The 15023-nt window shown below is 38.5% G+C and overlaps 1 protein-coding gene across 1 annotated transcript in view; it reads right to left on the minus strand.

Moving 5' to 3' along the window:
* Positions 1–15023, minus strand: part of LOC127643304 (reticulon-4 receptor-like) — a 94864-nt gene that overhangs the window by 49349 nt on the left and 30492 nt on the right. The gene's annotated exons all lie outside the window — the stretch shown is intronic.

Below are 15023 nucleotides of genomic sequence, written 5' to 3' on the forward strand. Positions count from 1 at the left end.
CTCTCTTGAGAAAGGTATCTGCACTCTAAGGTGTAGCGCTGTACATTTATAGTTGTTCTCACCATGTAGCTAATGCTAATGAGCCCACCAAATCATAGAATTAAACAGAAATGTAAATCAGCTCTAAAAGCAAAGTCCTTGCCTGCTTTTGCAGCTTACATTAGCATTTCTGCTCCATAGAGTGCTGTTAGGTGTAGTATAGCTACTACTAAATCAACACCAAATCTGATTTACACAAAACAATTTACACATCTTGTTACACAACACAAGACATATGAGATGTTGTGTTGACATTCAGCTGTCAGTTGATAGTCAGTTGCCAGTGTGTTATTACAGAGAAGTATAAAATTTGAGAAGAAGCTGTCATGAAGTCGGCTGGTACGGGTCCTGATGCTGCGATACTGCCTGTCTGATGGTAGCAGTAAGAGCAGCCCATGACTCGGGTGCCTGGAGACTCTGATGATCCTGCGAGCTTTTTTCACACACTGCCTGTTATATATGTCTTGGAGGGAGGTAAGTTCACCTCCAATGATGGGTGGTGCAAACTGCCAGACACTTTGCAGGTCTTTGCGGTTGAGGGCTGTGCTGTTGCCATACCAGGCAGTGATGAATCCAGTCAAGATGGTCTCTACAGTGCTGGTGTAGAACCGTGTGAGGATGTGGTGGTTCATTCCAAACTTCCTCAGCCGTCTCAGGAAGAAGAGAAGCTGTTGAGCCTTCTTCAGAAAGGCCTCAGTGTGGATGGACCATGTGAGTTCCTCAATGATGTGGACACCGAGGAACTTGAAGCTGCTGACTCTCTCCACCGGTGCTTCATTGATGGTGATGGGGCTGTGTTCTCTGTCTTTTCTCCTGAAGTCCACCACAAGCTCCTTGGTCTTACTGACGTTGAGGGAGAGATTGTGCTCCTGACATCAGAGTGTGCACCTCCTGTCTGTAGGCTTTTTCATCATTGTCAGTGATCAGACCTACCACTGTCATATCATCAGCAAACTTAATGATGGCATTGGCGCTATGTGTTGCCACACAGTCATGTGTATACAGAGAAAACAGTAGTGGGCTGAGAACACAGCCCTGCGGGGCTCCAGTGTTGAGGGTCAGCGATGAGATGTTGCTGCCCATTGTAACCACCTGGAATCTGCTTTATTTTATTCATGCTTGCTACTACTGAAGCTTGCATAAAGACTGTCAAAAAAAAAAAAAAAAGCCACAGGAGAATTTTTAAAAAGTGATGTAAGCAATTGTAAATGTTTTTCTAGCTTCTGCTAGACTTAGCCACTGAATTAGACCACCCACTCCCTTTAACAACATGCCCACAAAGGGAGGCCCAGATATATTTCTGTGATATTTTAGTTGTTTTACACTGGTCTTGTCTCCTGGCCTGGCCATCTTTGTCTTTAACAGGCCTAACTGGTTTCACAATTTGGCTATACTGGTTTGCCTGTCTGACTAGATAACAAGTGCCCAGAACTTCTTTAAAATCATCAAACTAGACCAGATTCCCTACAGATTTTCCTACAGCAAGGTTAGCATATTCCTTTTGTTCCTAGACAAAGACAAAGACAACTAAGGAGTTTTTTCGTTTTAATTCAGTAATGTTACTTATAGGTAATATATATTCATAGATTAGTGGGGGGTTAATTTATGTAATGTGGTTGTGGGAGCAGTTCTCAAAATCTTTTGAGTCATTAAAATATAGCCGAGCTTCCCTTATGCCTCTAATATGTGTGACTCCTGCAACTTTTTTTTAATGATGCTGTGTTCTATGCTGCCAAATACTCTAGGGTGTTTTAATTGGGTGTATTTGCTTTAAAGTGAAATTTTATATCCACTTTTAACAGTGTAATCATACCCAGCCAGGGCAGGCTAACCATCTTGGCTAAAATACCCTTGTCACAACACGTTTAATTATTCTGTTAGCAATTTCCAACAGTAAGCATAATCTAATTTGCATTTGTTTCTAGAAGTGAACTTTCATGAACATACAGTATGTATTGTGCATTGAATTCCCAGGGCCTCAATACAGCCATACGTTGTTGACAAGTAAAGCAATCCACCACTAAATGCTAAAGATTGTTTTATTGTGCCCACTGATAATATAATTTATCGTAATAATCATCTCTTTGAAATGCCTAATGTGCACTTGACTGCAAGGTGCATCTGGACATTTGCCTGGCTAAAATGTTCTTCACAATTTGATCATCATTTGTTGAATTACTGCTGCCATGAATCACTAGTAAATAGTGGATTCTTTCAGCCGATACCGATCTTCTTGTCACCTGAGTGGCTGATACCAATCATTTCACCTTTCTGTCATAACTGGCTAAATGTATGCTTTCTGCACACTGTTACTAATAATTGATTTTATTAGTATTTATTAGTATTTATGACAGTATGCAAAATGTTAATAAAAAGTGATTTGTTAATTATATTCACCCTCTGCTATATTGAAAACACTACAACTACACATTATAAGACCATTTTCCTTCTGATTTTCATTGTTTTTTGAAAATGTACAGTCATTTCAAAACACACTCCAAAAAAGTTGAAACGGGTAATTTAAGACTAATAACAATTTGACGAGTTAAAATAACAAGGTTATGTGAAACAGGAGATGTTAAACAGGTGAGGCAATCGGGTTATAGTATATAATGTACCCCCAACAACATCCTAGTCCTTCAAGAGCATGGATCATTCGAGACTTGTCAGTTTGCCAACAGATGCTTCAGCATGTAATCCAGCAATATGAGAACAATGTTTACCATAAACAAATAGAAAGGATTTTTGCCGGCTGTGGCTCAGTTGGTAGAGCAGGTCGGCTGCCAATCGCAGGGTTGGCGGTTCAATTCCCGGCCCAGACGACTCCACATGCTGAAGTGTCCTTGGGCAAGACACTGAATCCCAAGTTGCTCCCAATGGCAGGCTAGCGCCTTGCACGGCATCTCTGCCGTCATTGGTGTATTAGTGCGAGTGTAAATGTGTGTGTGAATGGGTGAATGGGACACAGTGTAAGCGCTTTGGAAACCTCTAAAGTTAAAAAAAGTGCTATATAAGTGCAGACCATTTACCCTCTAAAATGCATAATATAGTTAAAAGATTCAAGGATCTGGTCAAATCTCAGTTCGTAAAGGACAAGACAAAAACCATTTATGAATGCGCATGATATCTGATCCCTCAGACGTCACTGTCTTAGAAAATCGGCATTCATCTGTAATGGATATCATGAACATGGGCTTGGGATTAGTTAAGTAAACCTTTGTTAGTCAACACAATTCATCGCTGCATCTACAGAAGCAAGATAAGACTTTCCTATGCTAAGCAGAAGCCTAACATCAACATTGTGCAGAAGCGTTGCCGACTTCCCTGGGCTCGGTCTCTTCTTAGATGGAAGGTAGGACAGAGGAACTGAGTCCACATTTCAGGAAGTTTTTGAAAAACAATGCCGTTGTGTTATCTGGCCAAAGAGGAAAAGGGCATTTCAAGCTGTTATAACCGTAAGGTCCAAAAGCCAGTATCAATATGGTCCTGGGTTATGTCAGTGCCCATAGCATGGGTAACTTGTACATCTGTGAGAACACCATGAATGCAGACAGATATGTACAAATTGTGGAGCAACATATACTGCCATCCAGCACTTTTCTAGGGATGTCCCCACATTTTCCAGCAGGACAACTTCAAATCACATACTGCCCGGATTTGAAGTGCACGGCTGTGTAAGCAGAGCGTGCGGGTGCTAGATTGGCCTGCCTAGTGTCCTAACCTGTCTCCAACTGACAATGTGTGGCGTATTATGAAGCACATCATACAGCGATGATTACACTTCCACTTTCACACTTTCTAAACTTAACAAACTTGTGTCTTCAGTGCCCAAATGCTTAATAAGTGTTATTCTTCCACGACAAAAGTGAACCATAATAAGTCCTTTATAACATTCTCGAGTAAGAACGTGATTTACCTACTCCAATGTCCATGTCTATTTATATATGTTGGAAAAACATCGATACCTTTGAAGATTTCAGTGAGTGAACACAAATCAGCCATTCGCAGACATGATGTCATCTCTCCGAATGCAAGACACTTTACTGATTCTAATCAAAGTATCGAACAACTTAAATGTAAAGGCATTGAGAAAGTAATGAATTCTCACCATGGTGGAGATATCGATAAAAAAACGTTTTGGATGTTTCATTTACAGACTATGTCTCCTTTGGGTTTAAATTAAGATTTTGTTCTTGCATTTTTTATGTATTTTTTTTCTGGGCACGATGTTTATGAATGGCATTATTGCCTGATGTGTTATTGTTCCCATCATTATTTTCAGTTATTATTTGATGTTTAGGGCGGCTGTGGCTCAGTTGGTAGAGCGGGTCGGCCACTAATCACAGTGTTGTTGGTTTGAATCCTGGCCCACATGCCAAAGTGTCCTTGGGCAAGACACTGAACCCCCAAGTTAAATTAGGCTGTCTCAATTACTTCTGTCTCTTTGTGTAATCCCAGACTGACCCGATGTTCAGTGGGGGGGCTCTGTGAGGGCCATGCCATCTGATGCAGGGCTCCCTGTTCTTCTATTCTATTCTATTTGCAAAAGGAATGTGTGGGAGAATAAAATGTATATTTCCTATTGACACACGAAAGTAACAGATATAAATAACCATCTTAAGACAAATGTTTTGTGAAACATCTTATGTGTCTAAGACTTTGCACAGTACTGTGTATGTACAGTTTATACTATATATACTATATCATTTAATATATACTTTTGAATTAAACTATTACTTTACATAATTTCAGAAATTAAGGCATTTTTTTCTCAATATCCATGCTTGTTGGCTGTCTAGTCGCAGAATGACCAACGCATAACTATAAATTAAAATCAACGCATACAGGCTATGCCACACGTAAATATTGGCCTTTTGCAGATAAAGCATAATGGCTGGTTACAACTAGATGGCAAGTGGTTAGTAGATAAGACACAGGTCTGCATTGAAATACCTGTTTATCAAATTTACCCCATATTGTTCACCTTCAAAGTGTTTTCGTTCTCCATCTTCTTATCCCAAGAATTACAGCCGTGGCATAATAAAACTTTAGTGATCCCAATACAAAGTATCATTAGATATAATTGAGCGGCACAGGTACAAGAGGGGTTAAATAGAGGTAAAAAAAATAGACAAGGTCTGTCAGGGTTTTGATCAGAGAGCCCTGAGCTGACAGGGCACATCCAAGATGGATGCAAATCAAATCAGGCACTGCAAAGGCAGAGCTCTCACTTATGCTTCAACCGTGATGCATTTATAATGTAACAGGCAGGAAATCCATGTGACTCTTTCAGAGATGCCATCAGGTTATTATTATAAATATAAATCTGATGCAGATAAGATCACAAATTAAAAGGATAGTTCAGCCAAAAATGAAAATCCTGTCAATTTAGGGCTGAGAGCAAGTAAGATGGTATGATAGAGATGTTTTGGAAGTTACTTCTCCAAGTAAGTCCAAGCTCGAGTTTGCCCCCTAGTGTTCATGCTATTCCCCAGAGAACTCCAGTTAAAAAATATATTAGCCCCTTCCCCCGCAATGCAATATCCTGCTGATATCTTTCCCTCCACTCAACACGGCTGATCAAATAATTTTGTGCCAATGAATTATGTAATACCTTTGAGTTGGAGAGTTAGTGGTTTAATATGCAGTCACTCTATCCCTTTACATCAGCCTTTACAGAATCAAAGCCACCTAAAGCAAAACGTTGCTTGAGGATATCTTGCGTTTACATGTCCCATATCACATGGCCAAGTTTTGCATTAATCTGCTAAAAATTTAAAATTCAAACCAGTTCAGCTTATGTATGCTTCTTATAATGTTTGACTTAATGCCTCTTCCTGCTTTAAGTACACTGCATTTCACACCTAAACCATGCTTTGTTTCCCAAGCTTTTTGATCCATATAGTAGGTTTTAATATTGGCATATCAAAATTGACCCCATTTGTTCTCTTAAAACACATTCCTGGTCTTAATGTGCTTGATATATTAGTGCATGCTAAAATGCTTGTCTTTGCAATAACATTTTTACTTGCCCAATTTCTGGCTTTCATTTTGGCTGATGTCACCCAGGCCAGAAATAATGTAAACCAATAGAGTGCAACAGCGCCTGCCCACTTTTTCAGCCATGTTGGTTGCACAAGTGTTTTTCCCATTCATTTTTTTTTACCCCATAGGGATTTCATACAATCCTTCATAAAAGAGTTGAACAAAGCCAACCACTAAGAAGTGAATCATGTCATTCGAATTTTTTATTTGAAGCCAAAAAATCTGACAAAAAAGACAAAGGTATAGGACTGTGCAATCACGTTCTTACAAAATGAAGGAAAAATGTGAAACTATTGATTTACCTTGAAGTTGTTTTAATATATGTATAGAAAACAATATATTTTCAATTAATTGCTAAATATTTAGATTTATACAACTATACAATAGAAGTTGTTTGAGAGTGTCAGGAAGACCATGATTATGTGATTTACAGAGCATCATGGTAGTGGGCTGTCATTGAAGTGCTCTTTTGGCACACTTTATTTGCTGTGACTTTCTGATTGGTGGATTGCCCCACTCAGGATCATGGGTAGTGTAGTTCTTCACCAGGAATTCTGCTATTAAATTAAAAATAAAAATAAAGTTGAAATAACAGTAACTGATGGTGTGGTGGTGGCGTAGTGGCTAAAGCACAGGGCTGTTAATCAGAAGGTCACAGGTTCTAACCCCACGGCTACCACCATTGTGTCCTTGAGCAAGGCACTTAACTCCAGGTTGCTCCGGGGGGATTGTCCCTGTAATAATTGCACTGTAAGTCGCTTTGGATAAAAGCGTCTGCCAAATGCATAAATGTAAATGATGGTTTTAACAGAAGCATATATGAACAATTAACAACATCTGAGGTAGGTCTGTCTTTAAATGTTCATTAGTTATTGTTAAATATCAATTCGCCTATGGAGAAAATTAATGGGTTTTTTACTTTTGGAACTTTTGACTGTTGCGATCTTTAGACGAATAGACATTAAGGCATTGTTTTAGGCATTTGTTTTAGGTAATGCAACCTGTCAAAAATGTTGCCAATTAATTAACAGTAATTTAATTCATGTTATATTTCACATATTGGTCATGGCAATAATAGCAAATAACGACAGATTTGGAAAAACAATGATCTTTTTCATGATTCAATCAATTCACAATGTATAAAACCTTATGGTTTAGACACAAAGAATCTCTGCACATGTGCACATTGAAGGTCTGTCTGTCTGTATCTGTCTCTCTCTCTCTCTTTCTTGCCTCTCTGCATCAACTTCAGCAGATTTCTTAAATTATATTAAAGCACAAAACTGACAGCAAATCCCCCCTGCAGACTTTATGACACACATGTAAGGATGCTCTGTTATTTCTCTTGATGCAGTTAGATGCAGTGTGAAAATGACACCCATCACAGTTCTGTCACATTCTTCAATTTGACTTGAAGAGAGCATATGGATTTTAACTCCACTTCCTCTGTTTCGCTGCTGGCAAGATCGTGTCAAGAGACGCAAAATGGCCCGTGGTGAGTTATCGACCCATTTTTAACTCACCTATCATGTCTATTAGTGACCATTTTAAGCCAGAGTTTTTTCACTGGCCATCTAATGCATATTTAGCACAAAAAGGCCAAGAGCTAGCAGGAAATTGTCAGTTTATTTTTTGATTGTCTGGCACTAAACTAATTCTGGTTGTCAGGGGGTGTAGTAGTCTGCCTGGAAACAAAGTCATGCAATGAGCATACAGTATTTGATGAACTAGTCACTGAGTTTGCCAGTTTAGTGGCATTACATTTTTGAAAGATACCCAACAGTTCAAGTTTAAGACACATACTTTAAGTAAACTAGATATCCATTGGCAGAAATGGACAGAAATTGTACAGAACAATGATTTCCACCAACATTTTTCAGTGTTATCTGTATAGTAGGTTGTGGAGCGACACTTTTGTGAATTTATTTGTAATCAATGTTATTCATGCCTGTCTTTTACTGTTGTATTAATGAAGGATGTGCTTAAGTTATCGACTAATTGAGTACTCATTCTGCACCAGACGTCAACTATGAAAAACACTACGCGAATATCAAATATGTATCTTCCTTTGCGCATTTTCCTGCTGTACGCATCTCTGCAAATCTCACCAAATGTTGCAGTTACAATTGAGTCCACTGGGGGCGCTGTGGATATACGTCGTCAATGCGTTGCTTGGGAGAAGGAACTAGGATGCCGTCTTTAGTGTGTGTGTGTGTCAAGTGAGGCTATACTTGGCATATTTTGATTTCTATTGAACTCTATTTAATTGGTATTCAGTCCTTGTTAGGGTCATACATACCAGCAGACAAGGATCTGTTTTTATTGTGGAAAGAAAATGGGAAGTGGTAAGAGAAACTCAGACGCTTATCAGACCAGCGTGTGAGTATGAGCGTTAATAATCTGAACACTGGCACAGTGCATTTTATAAAAAGCTCACCAAGTTCCGAATCAAATGCTCCAAAAGAGCCAGGTGTGAAAACGGCCTCCGATAAACCCACCACTGAACAGCACATAAAAATAAAATTCTAATTGGAAGATAGCCTCTTCCTATATAAGTGGTTGTGTCTTGGTCAGATTAAGTGCAAAATGGACCAGACTTTATGTCCATAGTCAATAGTCTGGCTATGCGTGACTAAACTCAGGGTTAGTCATCATAGGACTATCACAGCAATGCTTTTGAAAGCTGCTGTCTCATTCCTGCTATGGTAATTACAAAGATGAATTTTTTATCCATCACAGAGGTTTAACCGAGTCATGCCCCAAGCTACGATTAACAAAAACAAAAGCATTCTCCTCTCATACTCCTCTAAAGTCCACTAATGCCTGTCTCAGATCCTTTAGGACCAGTCCCTCAGCTGTAGGCATCTAACTAATGATTGGTTTAAAAAAACAAGGCAATCAGTTATCACACACAGGACATTTATATTACTCAACCTATGAAGAGGAGACTTCATGGCATTCTCCCCACACTGTAAAAAAAATCCTATTGTTTTTGCAAAATAAAAAAATAAAAAACTGGCACATGAAGTTCATTAATAGTGTCTCTTCCAGGCACGATGAACAATAAACACATAGAGACAGTGCTCCGTACCACTCACACAAACACTAAACACCATCAGGGCAACACATGTGAGATTTAAATAATGCAGTAACTTTAACTAAACTACATCAAATTTAACAAAGAACACCCCAGTGTAGGTAACTGATATTAAAAATAAGATGAAACATAACTATTTCCATAAAATATAGTGAAATGTAATGGATCATGCAGGGAATTCTGGGAATGCCTGATTAAGTTTTATTTTACTGTAATTTTAACAATAATGTACTGTAAAACGTACATGCGCTCTCTTGTTAAAAATAATGCACAATTTTAACATTAATTATAAAGGATAATCATACTTTTTACATATAAAAATTTTGATTTTTACAACATTGTAAAAACTACTGTATTGTCTTTTAAAATATATTAAAACATTTCACTGTGTATTTTACAGTTAATATTCATTCATTTACATTTATGCATTTGGCAGACGCTTTTATACAAAGTGACTTACAGAGCACTTATTACAGGGACAATTCCCCCGGAACAACCTGGAGTTATGTGCCTTGCTCAAGGACACAATGGTGGTGGCTGTGGGGATCGAACCCACAACCTTAACAGTTTAGTGCTTTAGCCCACTACGCCACCACCGTAGCATTTTTACAGTCTTATATATATATATATATTGCTGATAGTTTTTTTTGTCACTTCAAAATAAGAGTCCCGGTCTGTTTCGTGCTTGCTTACACTTAAAAGTCTGCGTTATGCACCAAATCTTCATCTTTTCTGGTAATTTTGGGGCTTTTGGTTGAACAAACTGCATCTGGGATTTTATTAATTTGAGACTCTTTGTCTGTGCCTGTCATAGTAAAGAAATAATATATTTTTATATATATATTTTCTATAAATAATTTAAAAACTATTAGCCGTTTAATTGGTTATTGGCCTTTCCCACCACCTTAGTAATCAGTACAGGTAAAATCCACTACTGATCAACCACAAAGCAGTCTGACGTCAAACTTGTACTGCATTACATTGTTGAGATCTCTTCAGGAACTCAAGGGGAGACACTGTTATCTTTGAAAAACATCTGCAAAGCAGGAGAATTGAGCAAAAGACATTACAGAGCTCTAATTTGTGATTTTTCTTTCTTACAGGCATTTTTTCTACAATCTTTTGCGAACATCAACAAAATAGATTCCCTTTTTTTCAACAGAAATATGCCATAAATGCTGTACCTTATATAAAGTTTCATAAGCCTAAATTAAGCAATAACTGTTTTTAGCTTGCTGAATTCCCCCAGAACTTTCAAAAAGAGATTCCCCAGGCAATTTCACTGTGGCTGATTCTTCAAGCCGGCAAAAATCTATGTAATAAGGAGATGGATGCAGCTAGTTGTTAATTTCCTTGGTGGAGACGCATATCCTAATATAATAAAGGCAGCAAAAAGACATTCCTCAAACGCAAAGAAAATGAGCTCTATTATAAACTATAATACATTTCTGAAGAGATACTGAGGTATGAGCACTTTTCTTCAATAATGTGCTTCAGAGCCTCTTCGCTTCAGTGAAGTAGATATTACCTAGGAAATGTTCTCAGTCCATAATTCATAATTTTTTTGTGAATCAGTCTTCAAAAGCCCAATTCCGTACTATGAATATGAAATGTCCCCAAAAAATTCTGTATGTAGTTGTGCTTTGAACAGTGAGCTGCTTATTTTATTTATTTATTTTAAACAGACATCTTCATCTGTTCCACTTTTTTTTTTTTCAATTTGGAAAAACAGATCTACCAAATCTTCAGAAAGACACTCAGAACCATTGACGTGCATAGAATGGGGGCAGCAGGGGCGCGAGCCCATGCCCCTTTCATTTACAAATCAAAACGTGCCTTTCTGGTCGTCCAGAAAAAAAAGGGATAAATTGTAATTAAATTAAAATTAAACTAAATTAAAATCTCATAATATTATCACAATAACGGTAATAATGTGTAATTATGAGATTAATTTGTAAATTGCGGGCGTATTAAAGAAAATTAAGCGGAGGTGCCTTTAACAGTGCACGCTACATCAGATAGGGGGCATATTCCAATTGCAAGTGATCCTCCCTATGCCCTACTCACTCTGAGGTGCATAGACCTTCAAGTAGGTACTCAGAAGGGAACACCACATGACTGTATGAATGTACCCCTTGTGGAAGGGCCCATTCATTTTCTCACTTTCGTTTGGAAACTCCCGCAGCAGTGCCCTTTAAGAGAGAACATTTTAGTTTTTTTTTATTCTGTTTGCGTTTCATGAATTTACAAGCGAAATGTGCCGAAAGACATACAGGATGTCAAACATAAGATCAAAGAGGCAACATGAATAATAAATAATATGAAATCAATTTCACATTCACATACGTTGAACTAATTTTTTATGCTACGGATTATCGCAGACCGTGTCTGAAAAAAGAAGTGTAAAATATGATGCTTTTTGTTAGGAATTGTGGAGCGGAGGGGGCTGGGGCCGGGCTAGAATGTTGCACGCCCGGTCCCCAATCGGCCTGATGGGGTGTGCGAGGGATAAAGGCGGCCGATGACGACGGTTAGAGAGAGAGAGAATTACGGGCATGTCCGTCATGTGTGTGTTTATGTTTGTGCTTTTGTTTTGAGTTTAATTAAATTATTATTTATATTGACAAGCCGGTTCTCGCCTCCTCTTTGCCTATCTTAACCCCCTTACAGGAATATAACAGAATTGGCCATTATTTGTCATAAAGGAAATCATGAAAAAAGTATGTTTATAATATAAAAAAATGCTTAAATACTCAAAAAGCAAAGAATTAGTTAAGTATATGTAAGTCCTACTCTTAAAAAAAAAAAAAGAAGAAATGCCCTTTTTATCGTTTCACCCATGTCCCTGCTGAGGTCTGTGCACGTCACTGCTCAAAATTACCCGAACAGGGGAATTTAAACTCATTACACTAAACCGTTTATCTCTAGAGTAATTTTTGAAGAACATATATTGCATATTATTACTATAAACAGCAAAAAGACTTAGGAGAGTGACCCACCCTTTTAAGCCAATCAGAAACATTATCTATCTTTTATAAGTTTAGATTTCCTGACATCGGATTGAAAGTCATACACCAGAGTGGTGGTGGTGTAGTGGGCTAAAGCGCATAACTGTTAATCAGAAGGTCAATGGTTCAATCCCCACAGCCATCACCATTGTGTCCTTGAGCAAGGCACTTAACTCCAGGTTGCTGCGGGGGGATTGTCCCTGTAATAAGTGCTCTGTAAGTCGCTTTGGATAAAAGCGTCTGCCAAATGCATAAATGTAAATGTAAAGACATGTCTTTGGAGGGTGGGGTTTTGAAGAGAGGGCAAGTGGTTTAACGGAAGGGGAAGGTCCAATTCAGTGGCTAAATTTAGCGGAAGTTAGCACATTGATCTCATGGAAAAATTTGACAGTGGCAAAATTTTGCTAAATGATATTTACATTGCTCATTGCATGTATTGCAGTAGTTCTGAGGTGAAATGTCAACTGTGTGGTGCAAAGAGTCAGCTCAATATAACTCCAAGCTGGAGATCTCCAAATGGGGGTGGAATCTCCAAAAGAGGGTGGGGTTACTCCAGAAGGGGTGAGGTTTCTCCAAAAGGGGGCTGGGCCAACTCCAAAAGGCAGTGACACCACAAGAAGTTAGGTGTAAGCGAACGGGTTAGGTTAGGGGCTCTCATTACTTTTGCTGGTGGTTTGGAGCTTGCGCCACATTTTGAGCTCTGCCTGCTGCTATATCATTCTCAACAGATGAGGTTTTAAGGTTGATACTCTATACAGTTTTAAATTTACATTTATGCATTTGGCAGACGCTTTTATCCAAAGAGACTTACAGTGCACTTATTACAGGGACAATCCCCCTGGAACAACCTGGAGTTAAGTGAAGTAACATAAATCCAGGTAGAAGACTACATTGGTCAACAAATATCACCAAAAAGATCTTGCTGGTCCACCATCAAGACCAGCACTAAATCATATGTATCCAGCCTGAACCAGAAAGGAAATGCATGCTGGTATTTTTAGCAGCATTGTGTTCATTCTCTTTATCCACATCATTCCTTTGAAAGAGGGGCCACCTATTCACAAATACTGTCTGGCCACAATGTAAGGAATAATTAAAAATTCTGAGGTCTTTTGGGGTAACAGTTTCAATCTAGGCTAGGATTAATGGTTAGGTTTAGGTTTGTAATTAGGTATCATGGGGGATATTTGCCAAAACTGCCTGTTTTTGATTCTCCTCTGTAACGACATGAGTGATTTTTGATCAGCAGTAATTAATGGGAGCTCAGCCATCTTTCTCCTCTAGTCCTCTGTCCTCTTCTCATTCTCATTCAATAAAGCATGGCAAACAAAGGCTGAGATTCCCTCCATGATTCCTAAGCCTATTATCTCAGTATCTATGTCATGACAAATTGGTTCAGCTGAAAAAGGAAGGGTAAATAATCCAGAAAAAAATATAGTGTATGAATGAGCAAATTGCATGAATTTCGCAAAGCAGGATTTGGTCAATAAGACGGGCTTTAAAGGAAGCTTGGTTTAAAATTATGTATTTGTAAGGTTTTAAAACTAAGCAAGATCATACAAATCACTAATCAATCACATCTGATGAAGTTAAAAGGGAAAATCAGAGAATATTCAAAAGAACACTACAGTCAGGTTCTTTCTTTTTCATTTTCTTGCAAGCTTCTGTAATTGGATGCTGCACTACTGCAGAGCACTGGCATTGATTTGAAAAAGCCTTAACAGAGTCCATCCGGAGAGAAGCTCTTTTAATTAGTCCTGTATAGATGGTTGAAGGCGCCATCACACAAGACTTGCCGTCTGTTTGAACAGGAAACTAGTCAAACAACAGTCTGTGCGTCACCCCACCACAACCAAAACCAAATCTACACCTCTTTTTAAATCTACTCTTGCATTAAACATCCTAGGCTTTTCAGCAATATTTAGAAAGTAAAACAATTTTGAAGCATAAAACAATTCATGAAACAACAAACCTGGAAAAGGTACATGCAAAAACATAAAACCTTATAGTAACTGAAAATGTGCCCTTGTGAAAACTTCCCTGTGTGACAATGTGCTGCTGTCTTCCATACATTATGAAAAACATTATGTGATCACCTGTCATTTTTTCAGATCCCATTTAAGGTCAAGTTATGATCCACATCTGACCACAACTAATCTGTGCATTACGTAACTATTGACTATTACATGAATGACAGAAAGCATTGGATGAGCTGAGTTTAACCTTATGCAAATGAGCAATTATGTGATTCAGCAGCTACCAATGGGATAGTAGCCATATTGACCACCACGCAAATGTGTATGGCCCCAGACGGTGAAACTTTCAAGGGGAACTGCTTGTAGTGAAAACCCTATAAGAAATAAATGGCTTTCTCTGCTTTTATCCACCTATACTAACGGTGACCCAAATCACCAATTCTCTTATTTGTTTCTCTTTCTCTTTACTCCCTGAAAGCTCTGACATATCCACATCTCCATCTAATCAGCGGATGGTTGAACCTGACAACACACTTGTTCTATAGCGGACAGACAACAGTAGACTCTATGTCCTTGAAAGACTCCGGTCACTTAATGTGCAGAAGCCTCTTAGAGATGTTCTACCAGTTGGTAATGGATAGAGCACTTTTCTCATGTGTATTGTGCTGAAAGAGTAACACTAGTTCAATTGATTCTAAGAATCTGAACAAAGTGGTGAAGGCCAGCTCTGTTATCATACTACATCTGGGCTCTCTGGAAACAGCAGCACTGAAGATAATACTGGTAAAATTGCAGTTCATCCTGAAAACTTCTACCCACAATGCTCAATCCTGGAGGACCTTTAGACATTGGCTTGTT

The sequence above is a fragment of the Xyrauchen texanus genome, chromosome 4 (assembly GCF_025860055.1).
Source record: "Xyrauchen texanus isolate HMW12.3.18 chromosome 4, RBS_HiC_50CHRs, whole genome shotgun sequence".
Classification (NCBI taxonomy): Eukaryota; Metazoa; Chordata; class Actinopteri; order Cypriniformes; family Catostomidae; genus Xyrauchen; species Xyrauchen texanus.